Here is a 12,882-nt window from a genome sequence, read left to right as displayed (position 1 = left end):
AATACAAGCATATAAATGGAGAGGCACATCATGTTGATGGATTGGAATACTCAAGTTTGTTGATTTCCTCAGATTGATCTATAGATTGAACACAACCCCAATAAAAATCTCAGTGGTACATTTTGTAGACAATGACAAGCTGGTTCTAAAATTAATATAGAAATGCCAAGCACCAAAAATAGACAAACCAGTCTCAAAAAAGAAGAAAAGAGCTAGAGCTTATACTATTTGATTTAAGACTTACTGGAGAACTAGAGTAATCAAGACAGCGTGCTATTGGCATAGTAATAGACAAAGAAGCCAAAGGAACAGAATAGAATCCAGAAAGAGACCCACATATATATAGTCAATCATTTTGACAATTGTGCTAAAACAATTCAATGGGGAAAAAAGTCTTTTCAACAAATGGTATTATCGAACTGGATAAACATATGCAAATTAAAAAAAAAGAGAGACTGAAAGCCTACCTTACACTATACACAAAAATAAATTTGAGATGGATCATATTTCTAAACCAGTGTTTCTCAATCCTTTTTTCATTATTACCTCCTCCTCTTAGGAGCCTTTTTAGACGTATTTTCCCCCCAATCACCTCTCCTCCACAGTGGCCAAAATGAAAAAGAATAGACTTTGATAGTCCGGATTCCCACAGAAGCAGGCCTGGGACAAGGACTTAAAACACGAGTAGGGGAGTAGAAAAGTAAGAGAAGAAAGGAAAGAGATAAAGGCTGTCGCCAAATGGAGCTTAATCTTGCTGGGGAACTCCAACAGCAAGTGTAGACGATGTGTTTCAGAATTACACTATCCAAAGGTCAAGGGAGCTGACCTCTCATCAGTCATTGGTTGACATCTCTACTCAGGGCTTCCCCTACCCTTCTCACCTGTTTGACTGGAGATCAAAGGGGTCTGGGTGGCCTGTGAAACTCTCAGAGAAAGAGTTTATGATGCTGGTGTGCACTGAAATGGGAAGGCTTGAGGGTAAATGAGCAGCCCTCAACAGCTTCTGCTATAAATACCAAGTATTGGCAGGGATGTGGAGCAATGGAAACTCTCAGACACCGGTATGATCACTTTGGAAAACTGTTTGGCTTCTTAGGCTGAGCATATGCATACCCTACAACCCAGTAATTCCATTCCTAGCTACATGTCCAAAAGAAATACGAACATATTCACCAAATAACGTGTTAAAAATGTTCATGTAAGCACTATTCATAATAGCAAAAATGAAAAATCCCCAATGTCCCTTAACAGTAGAATGAATAAATTAAAAGCGCTATATTTATGCAATGTAATACTCTACAGCAATGGGATTGAACGAACCACAACTATATGTATCGGTGTAGCTGACTCTCACAAACGTAATGTTGAATAAGATGTAAGGCGAAAGAAGTCAGACACAAGAGTAGATACCGAGTAATTTAACTCACAGAATTTCCAAATTGGTGAAACTAATTATGCTATTAGAAGTCAGAATTAATCCAGTATAGTGGTTACCCTCACAAGGGAAGTGACTAGATGGGGGCTTCTAGGTACTGGTAATGCTCTGCTTCTTGAGCTGAGTACTGGTTATGAGTACTAAGTACATACTATACTGTATGTTCACAATGTGAAAACTCATTGAACTTTATACTTAGGATTTGTGCACTTTTCTGTATGTCGTTATACCTCGACCAAAATTTTACAACCTGCAGAAGTCAACATCAGCCTTCCTCATCCGCATCTCCCAACCGTAAAAAAAAACTCCAGTGTGGTACTGACATGTGATGAGAGACTGATCGACTGAAACAGAACAGAACATCCATAAATAGACCGAAGATGTGTGACAGTATATACAATGTAAAGGTGGCTTTTCAAGTCAGTGAAAAATAGATGGATTATTTAATAGATGGTGTTGGGATAACTAGGTAGCTATTTGGAACGAAAATGATTTTAGCTCTACTTTATATCTTATATCAAAAAAATTCCAGATCAAAGAGTAAATTTTAAAAATAAAGTAAAATTAGTAAAAGAAACTCTTAGAGGATGTTTTCAGAATTTTAGAGTAGAGAAGAGTTTTTAAAGTACAATATAACAAAAAACCCTCAAAAAACATAAAATAAAAGACCAATCAATTAAATCATATAAACTTAAAAAAATGTGTAGCAAAATCTAACATAAATAAAATAGTAAACAAAAAAGGGAAAAATATCTCCAATTCACAATATGTATGGATGGCTAATATCACTGGCATGAAAAAGCTCCCTCAGATCAATAAGAAAAAGATCAATAAGCCACCAGAAATCTAGACAAAAAATACATACAAACAGTTCATTGAAAAAGAATAAAAGTGACTCAAATGTGAAAAGATGCTCAGCGTTACACACAATGAGTGAAATAAAGGTAATGCTACAATGTTATCACTCCTACAGCATTGACAAACATGATTACTTTTTATAATACACTGACTTAGCAAGAGCATGAGGAAGCAGGCCCTCTCTTACATTGCTAGAAGGAGACTCTAAAAGGTGGTGAAAGCTTTATAGAAAATAGTTTATTTGATAGGCAATATCTATCATTATTATAGATGAACACAAAATTTTATCCAATAATTTTACTTTTAGGGATATATCTTACAAATATGTTAGAACATGAATAAAATTATACATATATAGTTATTAATTTCAGTGGTATTTGAAATAACAAAAAATTGAAAGAAAAAAAGAAACTCTAACATCTATCAATAGAAAATCGGTTGATAAAATGCAGCCATAAAAAGAATGAAAAAGTTCTTTTTTTTTTTTAAAGATATGGAACAACTTCAAGTGAAAAAAGCAAGGTGTAGATTAGTATATGGTATATAGTATGGTAGTATTAGTATATAGTTTAGTATAGTATATTAGTATATAGTATAAATATATACTTACATTTTTTTAAATGTAAAAGGTAATAGTTTATAGATTCAGAAATAAATAAAATTTAAAAGTAGAACTATAGATCTAACTCATAAAATGTGACTATTAAAGGGTTAACTCAGCAGATTTAGGATGTTCAAACTCTGTACATTCTAAAGACATCTCCCCGGAGATAACCAATGATCCTTGGAATATCCTGCCTGATAAGAGTGTCTTGGGCCAGCCTGGTGGTGCAGCAGTTAAGTACACACGTTCTGCTTCTCAGCGGCCCAGAGTTCGCCAGTTTGGATCCCAGGTGTGGACATGGCACAACTTTGCAAAAGCCATGCTGTGGTAGGTGTCCCACATATAAAGTAGTGGAAGATGGGCATAGATGTTAGCTCAGGGCCAGTCTTCCTCAGCAAAAAAAAAAAAAAAAGAGGAGGATTGGCAGTAGTTAGCTCAGGGCTAATCTTCCTCAAAAAAAAGAAACAAAAAAAACAAAAAGAGGGTCTGCATACCTGGGGCCTTGAGCCATGCCAGATAGGTTATGCTAATAATGTGATTTATGGTAAACACCTGTTTTTGTTTGCCTGGGGCCCTTTGTCATGCTGTATCGATTTGACCTCTGGGAGGGACTAGAGACTGAGTAGTTAAGGTCAATCACATGAGGGCTCCAAGCCTATGTGTCTGATCCCCAGTAAAATCCATTAAAGTTTGGACGAGCTTCCCTGATTGGAGATACTTTGTACACGTTGTCACACATCATTGTTAGGAGAATTAGGTTCTGTTCACACAACTCCACAGAGAGAGGACAACCAGAAGCTGTGCCTGGTAACCTCCTGGACTCTACCTTATGTGCTTTTTTCCTTTGGTGACTGTATTCTACATCTTTTCAATGTAATAGACCACAACCATGAGTATAACTGCATTTGTGAGTACCGTGAGCCCTTCAAGCTAGTTCCTGAACTTGAGAGTGGTCTTAGGGTCCCCTAACACAATAGGTAAAGCGATATTTAGAGGGGAGTTTATTTCTTCATATGCTGGGATTAGAAAGGAATAAAGAATGAAAATTAGTGAGCTAAGCATCCAGTTTAAGAAGTTAGAAAGAGGGCAAGAGAAAACTGGAGATCCACATGCAAAACAGTGAAGTTGGACCCATATCTTATACCACTCACAAAAATTAACTGAAAGTGGATTAAAGACTTAAATGTAAGACCTGAACCCATAATACTCCTAAAATAAAACATATGGAAAAAGCTCCTCAACGTTGATCTTGGCAAAAATAAACAAGTGGGACTACATCAAACAGAAAATCTTCTGTACAACAAAAGATACAATCCACAAAAAGACACGGGCACCCTACAGAATGGGAGGAAATATTTGCAAACCATATATATCAGATAAGCGGTTAATATCCAAAATACATAAGAAACTCATACAACTTAATAGCTAAAAGACTAATAATCTGACATAAAATGGGCCGAAGACTTGAATAGACATTTTTCTGAAGAAGACACACAGATGGCCAACAAGTATAGAAAAAGATGCTCAGCGTCACTAATCATCTGAGAAATGCAAATCAAAATCACAATGAGATATCACCTCACACCTGTTAAGATGTATTATTATAAAAAAAAAAGACAAAAGATAAGGAGTGTTAGCGAGGATGTGGAGAAAAGGGAACATTTGTGCCCTGTTGGTTGGAATGTAAATTGGTACAGCCACTACAGAAACCAGTAAGGAGGTTCCTGAAGGAATTAAACATAGAACTACCTTATGACCTGGCAATTCCACTTCTGAGTACAGGTGTTTGCTTACTTCCAGAGACACACAGAGGAAGAGGCAATCAGGATTTGCACACACAAGGGAGCTAATAATTGACATCTCAAATGAAGTTGGGGTACATCCTGGAGGGACGCCCCACTCTTGCTCTGCTTCCAGCACTTTTCCCATGTCCCATACTCCCCCAGCACAATGGGAAAGTAGGAGGTTTCAGGGAAACAAAAAAAATCTCATTAGCCAAATAACAGAGGGAGGATGAGGAACTATTTACCTACCAAAACATACTTCGTACTGACGCCTAGGACTCACAGTTTTGTACATCTTTATGGGAATCAATCATTTTGCTAAAAGAGTGTTGTTCCAAGAGTTGCCACTGACATTGAATACAATAAGAATAGGGCTCCTTGGAGTTAGACAATACCAGGCCCTACTTTCCACAGCTAATATCAGGACAATCAAAATGCATGAATGGGCTGACATCTTGGGTATGGAGTGGGAGCAGGATCCCAGAGCCCAGCTGCTGGCGCTATATTTTCTCACTAGAGTGGCAGGCTTCGTGATAGTTATTAATATTGAGAATTCACTATCAGTCCTCAGGCTTAGGGCAGGGGCCCCAGCAATGAAAGGGCCTCTTCTTTTTGAGACCTCCCACCCAGAACTTCCACTGGCACTGGGATCCAGAGCTTAAATTACCTGTCCCATGCATTGGGTCACAAGAACAAGTTTGGGTTTTATTAGGGAGACTAAGTGGCAGTTCAGGAACTTGTGGCTGCTGTCCCCTAGATGCAGGGTCTGTTCCTTCTTTCTTATGGGGACTGGAGAAAGGCAGATTATCTTGCAGGTGGAGGGCCCATGGCAATGCTTCAGTGTGGGAAAAAGTTTGAGCTGATAAGACTAGGGGGATAATTTCCCTATGTAAGGATTCTTGCTCTATCTCCTTACTGTAAGAGTAAAGGGGTCATGACCTAACCAATACTGTGCAGCTGTTGCCATGTTCTGAGTGTGTGTTCATGGCCCTATCCACCAACAACTAGTTATTCTTGAAAATAAAATAAAAATTAGTAAGTTTAAACACAGTATGTATTATGCAAATCCTAAAAATGATTTTGCATGAAACAAATTTCGGAAACAAACTGTCTTTAATTTTGCACTTTTGACACGATTTCACACAGTACTGTTAACTTTACTAGAACATCAAAAGTTGCTATTTAAATGTTCTTCAATAATGTTTACATAGTCATTTGCGGTGTTTGAATATTTCTTCTAGGCCATATTTTCTTAAAAATATTAATAAACAGCATTTCTCATTTATTAAAAATATGTAAATAAAATGTTATAAAACTATAAAATAACTTATGATTTTGAGAATTCCTAAGAGTTGAAATTTCTCATTCCTGAATCCTGGAACTTAATATCTTTTGTGAATTTGAAAACACATGATCAAATGAAGACCAGATGCTTGCTCTTAAGATTTTTTTAAGGGCAGTGTATATCATGCTAAAGAAGGAGAAGAGCCCCCCAAAATGACTGATATTGGGTGTTTTCTTACCTTAGTAATGGGGGTATAGAGCCAGATTTAATTTAATTTAGAAAAATTAATGTGACTTTTTTGCATCTCAATGTTGTGGAACAAATTCATATTTTTAAATTTATCATCCATTTAATCTTACAATTCTATGTATTGCTCATCCCCTTTGACAGAAAAAGAGACTGAGGCACAGAGAAGTTAACATACATTTAGTGGACTAGCTCAGAAGCAGGAACCAGGGATGGAGAACTCCCTGGTATTATGAGGAATAATCTGAATATAAGTGATATAAAGTACAACTCAATGGCCCAAATACAAAAGGGAATATATTGACTCATGTAACTGAAAAGCCTGGATAAAGACTGGCTTTAGGCAGAAGCATTGACACCTGGTTCCACTGACATCGTTAGGATTCAGTGTCTCTCCATTTCTTAGTTCTGTCTTCTGTACTGGCTTCATTCTCAGACTTTATATGGTGGCACGATGGCTGCCAGCAAGTTCAGGACAATACCCTCCCAGGTTCAAATGTAGCTGAAAAATATGGTACCTCGTTCACAACGGTCCATGTGAAAGTTTCATTGTGCCTTAGCAGCTCCAGTTGAGTCACATGCTCACCTCTTTTGCCAGGCCTGAGTCACAAACTCATCCTTGGCGTAGGGGTGTGGTGGGGAAAACTAAAAATATCTGCACGTAGACTGAGACTGAAGAATGGGAGTAATTCCCCAGAGACCAATAGAGATACTGGTTCCAGATGGGAGAATGAATGCTGGGTGCTAAAATCAATCAAAACAGTTGTCTACTACATCCTTCTCTCCCTGCTCTGCTGCTGTCTTCTGGCTCTGAGCCATTTCATTGCACCTCTAGCCTCTCAAACTTCAGTTAAAGGGTGGATGCAAATTCTCTGGAGGCTCTGGCAGAGGGAAAGGGGCGGGACGTGTCCCAGTGCAGATGAAAATTTCTGGGAGATCCTACCTTCCATGTGATTGGGCCATCCGATAACCTAGACTCTTAATTAATAGATTTCCTCATCTCAGAGCTCTTAATCTTAATTTCCATTCTAACTCAGCTATGGAAAGTCTTAGAGCTTATTTCCAGGAAGAGCTCTGCCTTCTGAAATAATATTCTGATATCCTTCACTTTGACCTCAACCTCCAGCCCTTCCAGCCTATGTCCTCAGTATGCCAAATGCCAGTTCTTCAACCGTGTCAGGATCTTCAGTCCATCAACGTTTCCACCCACTCTCTAACCATTAGCAACCTATTTTGTCTTCATTTCTTCCTTCTTTCATTGATTTCAAGGTCTATCACTTAAACGACATCCCAAACACCTCCACCTTATTTCCTTTTCATCATGCCTGCCTGGCAGAATCCCAACTCTGCCTCTTCCAGGTCTGCCCTCTAGTAAGTGATTCAGCCTTATTTGATAAAATCACACACATGAGGATATTGGTGCTACTATGAACTCATGGTCGCAACTAGTGATCTGCTCCAACACCAAGTGAAAATCCTTTATTCATTCACTACTTCATTCATTCCATTCCTATGAAGCACCTTCCATGTGCTAAGTACTGTACTTAACCCTTGTGAACCCCAACACAAGAAGCTTCCTGCCTTGTAGAGTTTACATCATGACCTTCTTAGTCAATCCTCTCTTCCATCCTATTCAAGACTATTTCACATATTCTCCACTTTCCTCAAACTTTTGTTCCCCCGGCTTGATGGGCTGGAGCCCCTACAAAGAGGAACCGGAACCCATCAAATGGGAACTTGACATCAACAAACCTCCAAAGAGACTTATATCCCACCACTTCTTTCCTTTGTTTTCTTCTGAAAGCAGTATCTGCACCAGACTTTCCTTGTCTCTTCCTTTCTCCATCCCAACAGTTTCCACACTGTATTGTAACTTTTGGCTTGGCTGTCTCTCTTGCCTGAAGACAGGAACACTGTCTATCCCACACACTGCCCTGTCCCCAGCATCTGGAGCTCAATGTGTAGTGGCTACTCAATAACATTGGGAATAGTGAACGAACCACAGGCTGGATCTCCAGGAGGAGGCCCCGGCCAGCGTCCCCTGAGGGCGGCGCGCGCCAGCGCCGGGGGCGGGGCCAGCGCCGGGGGCGGGGCCAGCGCCGGGGGCGGGGCCAGCGCCGGGGGCGGGGCCAGCGCCGGGGGCGGGGCCAGCGCCGGGGGCGGGGCCAGCTGGACGCCCTTCTCTGGCGCCCTCGTGGCGGTTCAACGAACTTCACCTCAGGAAACCCAGATTCCCCTCTCTGGCTTCCCGGAGACAAGAGTTGGGCACATAATCTTCCAGATCAGGGTCGCCAGCCTTTCCGGATGTCCAAGCGTCTTTTCAGCCTGCCCAGCCCGAGGGGCTTTTCCGACATCCCTGTCAGAACGGCAGGGAGGCTCCGGAGCCCTCCAGGGCCCTTGCACTTCCTGGCCTCAGACGGTGCTCCGGTGCTCCGAGGCTGCTCACGGCTGGGCCTCCGAGGTGTCGAGCCCTCTGTGCTGAGAGTCCACGAACATCCTGACATGAGGTAGTCAGGAGGACTGCTGTTTATTGACCCGCCATGAGGAGTCAGGGCTTCGGCGGGCGGCGGGACCCGAGGCCCAGATTCCACTTTTCATGGGAATCTGTTCAGACCTGTCCGATAGAGCTGTGGTGAGACGGAGAGCGAACAAGAAAGGCGCTGCAGACGGGACCAGAATTGAGGACTTGGCGTGTGGCCCTGCTGCAGCTGCCACGTGGCCTTGGGGACCAGCCCACAGCCATCGCCCGCCCCTGCCCCTCGCTGAGAGGCGTTAGGCCTGGTCAGAAAGACTGCGGGCGAGACCTCAGGCCGTCGGCCTCTGCCGCTCCGCCCGAGACTGGGGTAAGCATCCTGCGCTGTCTTTGGGGGGCCCGGATCCGGGATGTGGAGGGTGCTCACGGTCCCTTGGGACCTGCTTCCAGAAGAGCTGATCTTCCATGAAGCTCGGTGGTGCCAGCAGCGAGGCCCACTGGAAAGGTGCGCGGGAGGCGGCGGGAAAGGCGGGGACAAGGCCACGTGCCCCAGACACCAGGACACTTCGTCCTGAGGCCTCAGGCCGCCTCCCGCAGGTGGAACCCGACGGCAGGCTGTGTACCCGGCGGAGCGTCCGAGACCGCTGCTTCCATTCCGCATCTAATGCATCCTGCGCTCCTCAGGCCTGGTGTTCCATAGGATCTGTAGCCGTGTTTGTTCCCCCCGAGGGGGAGGGAAATGAGGGTTTTTCAAAAAGCTTTTCTGAGAGAGAATTCCTACACAGTTCACCCCTTTCAAGCCTACAGTTCAATGGATTTTTAGTATGTTCCCAGAGTTGCGCAGCCATCATCACTATCTAATTTTAGGACTTTTTCATTACCCCAAAAAGAAGCCCCAACTTATTTCTAGTTTTCCCTAATTCTCTTCCCTACCCTCCACCCTCCATCCCGGGTCTTTGTTTTGTTGTTAGTGCCATGGTGACTCCGAGTGACCCCATGGACAGCAGAGTGGAACCCTGCCTGGTCCTTTTGCGCCATCCTCTCAGCTTCCAGCACTCTATCAGGGTTTTCATGGTCAGTATTTTTGGAAGCGGGTGGCCAGGTCCTCCTTCTTAGTCTGTCTTAGTCTGGAAGCTCTGCTGAAACCTGTCCACCATGGGTGACCCTGCTGATGTGTGAAATACCGGTGGCATTGCTTTCAGTGTCACAGCAACATGCAGCCACTACAGTATGACAACCAAGAGATGGGTGGTGTGGTTTCCTAAGAACTAGGAACCCTAGTTCTGAACCCTAACCACTGGACCACTAGGGTTGGCTACTCCTTGTGTAGGCAACCACTAGTGTATGTTCTGCCTCTATAGATATGCTTATTCTGGACATTTCATATGAGTGGAATAACACAATTTGTGATCTTTTATGCATGGTTTCTTTCCCTTAGCATGATGTTTTCAAGGTTCATCTGACTTGTAGCACGTCAGTACAGTCTTGCTCAGCATGATGACATTTTGATCAAAGATGGATGATATATACAAAGGTGGTCCCATAAGGTTAGTATCATATAGCCTAGGTATGTCGTAGGCTGTACCATCTAGGTTTACGTAAGTACACTGTATGATGTTCGCACAATGACGGAATCACCTAATGATGCATTTCTCAGAACATATCCTGGTCGTTAAGTGACACACTTCATTTCCTTTATTGCTAAATAATATTATGACTATCCCATATTTTAAATAACCTTTCATCCATTTATCAACATTTGGGTTATTTCTGCTTTTTGGCAATTATGGATGATGTTGTTGTGAACATTTGTGTGAAAAGTCTTCATGTGGATGTATGCTTTCATTTCTCTTGGGTATATACCAGGGAATTACTGGGTCATATAGTAACTCTGTGTTTAACCTTTTGAGGAACTACCAAACTGTTTTCCAAAGTGACTGTACCATTTTACATCTCCACTAGCAATATGTGAGGATCCCAGTTTCTCCTGTATTTGTCAATGCTTGTTATTATCTGTCTTTTTGATTATCACCATCCTACTGTGTGTGAAGTGCTATCTCATTGTAGGGAAATGCGTTTTTAACAGTTGTTTCCTCATTATAAAAATGTTATAGAAACAATTTTGAATAATTTGAAAAAATTACTTTTAATATATGTATATATTTCTTTCCAGACATGGTTTATATAATACATGGTTTTAAAAATAAAAGTAAAAAAACTTTTGACATTCAATCATAAACATGTTGTGTTTATGTAAACTCTTCCTACACATTATTTAAAATAACTATGATATTCTCCGAGGTGGATATACCATATTAACTTAACCGTTCTATTTTTCTTTGACGTTTAGGTAGTTTTCAATATTTTGATGTTATAAGACTTAGGTTTTTCCACATAATTGTTTTTACTTAAAATTGATCTTGTTCCAAAAAGCATCAATATTTTCCTGAATTTCAGGAAAACCCAAGGTTCTACCCATGGGCTGCTGCTCTTTTCTTTCTACTGAGTTATCCACTCAAGTCATTAGTTATCAGTGCTAACTTCTTCTCTGAGCTGCAGACTCATAAATTCAATTGCTTCCTAACCTCGGTTTCCCACAAGTACCCCAGACCAAAGATCTTCAAAACTTAACCCATTATCTTCCTCTATCACCAACCTCGTCTTCCTTTTTATTTCCAGCACCAATAATTAGCACCCAGTCATCCAAGGAAGAAAGACAGGAGCCATTTTTCCCCTTCATCCTTCACAATAACTAGTCAGTCACAAGTTTTGCTGATTTTGTCTGCTTTTTCTAAAGTCTGTGCCTTCTCCCAGTTTTCCCTGCTACACTGGTTTTCAGGCTCTCAACATGTCTCACCTAAGCTGTGCAGTAGCCTCCTACTTGATTTCTAATCCCTCAGCGCTGTCCCTCTTAAATTCTTTCCCCTCTCTAGCTCTAGACAACCTGCCCACCACAAAATCATCATGAAACACCCCTACTTAAAATCCTTCAGCGATCCTCTATTGCCTAGTAAATAAAGTCTATATTTCTTAATATGGTGTAAAGGGCTCTCTATTTTTGTAGATTTTGGTACTCTCTGCTCTATATTTGTTACTAGAATAATAGATAAATGTCTACATTTTCCCCTGAAGTCCCCATGCTGTTCAGTGCTTCCATGTGTTTGTTTATTATGTTTTTTCTGTCTTGAATTTCTTCACCACTTTTTTTCTCCTGCCTAATTACTTACTGTCCTTCAAGCCCAAGCTCAGGCATCATCTCCTTCAGAAAATCTACCTTGAAGTTCCAGAGTGGGCCAATGACCCTTCTTTCTGCTCCACATAGTGTTGGTCTCTATCTTTGCACTTCAACATCCTTTTAAACCTACCTCCTGAGAATAAAGTTTCTTATAATTTCAATATCTATAGTCATTCCGTTCATTCCTTTTTCTTCTGTTTATAATTGTTGTTGCCTCCTGCTCATGGTGGTTTGATTCCTCATATGTTTGCTAGATTTTATCAAGAGCTTGTATTTGTCTGAACTTTAACTGTGAGAATCCTGAGGGACCCGAACTGAGATGATTTGCCTTGGTTTCTCCTGGGTGCTAGGGGTCACTACCAATCAGGAACTCTTTCAATTTAATTTATTGGATTGAGGTTTCTTGAACTGTGATTGTAGCATAAATTCAAATCCCAGCATGAGAATAAGGCTGGTTACAAAACATTAGGGAAGACTATTGAAATTATTAATGTTTTAAAATCCAGTGCCAGCAGATATACTGACTTGCTTGTAGGTTCAATTTGCCAGCATATAGATTTTTCCAAGTTTATCTTTTCAACTAAATATATATCCAGTTTGGGTGCCTGGATATCTGTGGAGGTCTCAGAGTCAACTGCACACTTCTTTAGGTTCAAATCCTATTACTTGGTTAACCAGCAAAACTCTAGATTCCCAGGGATATGTCAGAGCTTTTCAAAGCCCTCTCTTGACATCTGTTCCACAGTTTTTTTTTTTTTTTAAATGTTACTGTTACTGAAAGTTTCTGAACTTGGTGCCAATCCAAATAATGAGAACAGAGTTTTGGGTAATAAGGAAAAAAACAGTTTTATTATTTTCTTTCCCAGGCAAAGGGGGTACCAGTTAGCTAATGCCTTAGGAGCTACTGGCTCCCTGTTAAGAAGTGGGTAAAGGGTTTTAAAGGTTTGCTGCTTGTAGGGAAG

At 41.1% G+C, this 12,882-nt stretch overlaps 1 protein-coding gene across 1 annotated transcript in view; it reads left to right on the top strand.

Annotated features, from left to right (window-relative positions):
- The window catches only part of LOC138918369 (phosphatidylinositol 3,4,5-trisphosphate 3-phosphatase TPTE2-like), a 444,167-nt gene that overhangs the window by 269,406 nt on the left and 161,879 nt on the right, over positions 1–12,882 (top strand). The gene's annotated exons all lie outside the window — the stretch shown is intronic.

This window comes from Equus caballus, chromosome 17, assembly GCF_041296265.1.
Source record: "Equus caballus isolate H_3958 breed thoroughbred chromosome 17, TB-T2T, whole genome shotgun sequence".
Taxonomy (NCBI): Eukaryota; Metazoa; Chordata; class Mammalia; order Perissodactyla; family Equidae; genus Equus; species Equus caballus.
Note: the sequence above shows the minus strand (reverse complement) of the source record. Positions and strands in the feature narration are given on the sequence as shown.